Raw genomic sequence first — 1,803 nt, 5'->3', positions numbered from 1 at the left:
GTATCAGGTTTCTCAGCTTTGGCTGCCCCGTTTGTCAACTCTGTGCAGGCAGGAAGCAGCCAAAGTGCTGATTTCCTGGCACATTGGTTAGGGGATCATGGTGTTTGCACAGCGTCTGCATGTCCATCTTTCACCTCCTTGTCCTCCTCAGTAAGCCAAACCCTTTCCCACAGATACTTCAGTCAGAAACTGTAGTGACCCAAGGACCTGCAGGTTTCCCTCACTCATCTTTATTTTACTGCATTTCAGTGTTTTGTATCGTTGTCACTGGAAGCTGTCAGGGAAACGTCCATGAAAAAGTAGAGTGGATGTGAGCTTTGTTGGTTGTGAGATTTGTCTGTGTTTTGTGTCATTGTGAGATGCGCAAATTGGAGGTGCCCTTGTAGCATTTGTGATGATTGTTTGAGTTAAAACAGAAGTTCTTGGAGTCGTTTGCTTCCCTGTTCTTCAAAGGGACACCAGCTGATGTAGTGGCTACTGAGAGAGCCTTCAAAAAGGGCCCCAAAAGTGACAGTAGCCGGTTTCTGTAGTGTAGTGGTTATCACATTTGCCTAACGCGCAAAAGGTCCCTGGTTCAAAACCAGGCAGAAACAGTGCTGCTTTCTCTCTTGTGGCTCCTGTTGTCTTCTTTCCATCCAACTCCTTTCTCAAATACATCCATAGCTTTGATGCTTTCTTCCTCGTTGTTTTTTTTCCTTTCATGAAACTTGAAGTTCAAAAGGAGAACGTTAGCCTGCATGTTGAGGGGCGGAATAGACCATCATTTGGGAGATTGCCAGCTACATATCAAATCTGAGCATAGAAGAATCCCAACCCTTTCTCCTGCCTAGTGACCTCCCAGCCAGCAGTGTTCCCCCTCGCTTTTGTTTATTTTGAGCTAACCACAAACAGCCTCGTGTACCCTTTCCATGTCAGAAAAATCTATTTCCTGATGACCACATTTCCCCTCCTTTCCTGGCTAAGCAGGGTTGTGATGTGAGGACTCAGAACATAATAATTGGAAATCGCTAGCGTAGTCACAGCGTAATCATTGTGGAGCTTAAACTTTGTTCTGTAATCCAGCTAATACCTGTTATCTGCCCATGTATTTTCTGTTCCTAGACCAAACACTGCCCTGTTGGATCCGAGTTCTCCGGAATTCTCAGCCGTTGTTTCTGGGGGGGATTGGCTCCAGGCCATTAACATGGATCGATATAAGGATAACTTCACAGCTGCTGGCTGTACAACATCACTTTCCCCTTTCTAAATAACATTTTTCCCATAATATTTTTAAACACTCAACAGCTTGCTCATCTTCAAACCATGTAAACACAAGCTCTGAGCTACAAATTTCCCACCTGTTCCCTTGATTTTTTTAGCACAGTAAATTGATATAAAAGAAACAGAAAACAAAACAATTTCCAATATTATACATTGAGGACAGGTCTTCTTTTTTTTTTTTTTCATGCAGGTCCCCAGCAGATGTGGGGACCTGCATGTAAACCTCCTGAGCTTATCTTTACCTGCTTAGGTCAAAACTTCCCCAAGGTACAAAATATTCCACCCTTTGTCCTTGGATTGGCCGCTACCACCACCAAACAAATACTGGTTACTGGGGAAGAGCTGTTTGGAAACATCTTTCTCCCCAAATACTTCCCAAAACCTTGCACCCCACTTCCTGGACAAGGTTTGGTAAAAAGCCTCACCAATTTGCCTAGGTGACTACAGGCCCAGACCCTTGGATCTTAAGAACAATGAACAATCCTCCCAACACTTGCACCCCCCCTTTCCTGGGAAATGTTGGATAAAAAACCTCACCAATTT

The 1,803-nt window shown here is 44.1% G+C and overlaps 1 non-coding gene across 1 annotated transcript; it reads left to right on the top strand.

The window, feature by feature from the left end:
• Positions 1-520: 520 nt before the first annotated feature.
• TRNAV-AAC (transfer RNA valine (anticodon AAC)) lies at positions 521-593 on the top strand. Its single transcript has one exon. It is a non-coding gene; the product is annotated as a tRNA-Val (tRNA).
• The last annotated feature ends 1,210 nt before the right edge of the window (positions 594-1,803 follow it).

The sequence above is a fragment of the Lepidochelys kempii genome, chromosome 28, assembly GCF_965140285.1.
Source record: "Lepidochelys kempii isolate rLepKem1 chromosome 28, rLepKem1.hap1, whole genome shotgun sequence".
Lineage (NCBI taxonomy): Eukaryota > Metazoa > Chordata > Testudines > Cheloniidae > Lepidochelys > Lepidochelys kempii.
The sequence above is the reverse complement of the archived record's forward strand: the minus strand, read 5'-3'. Positions and strand labels throughout refer to the sequence as shown.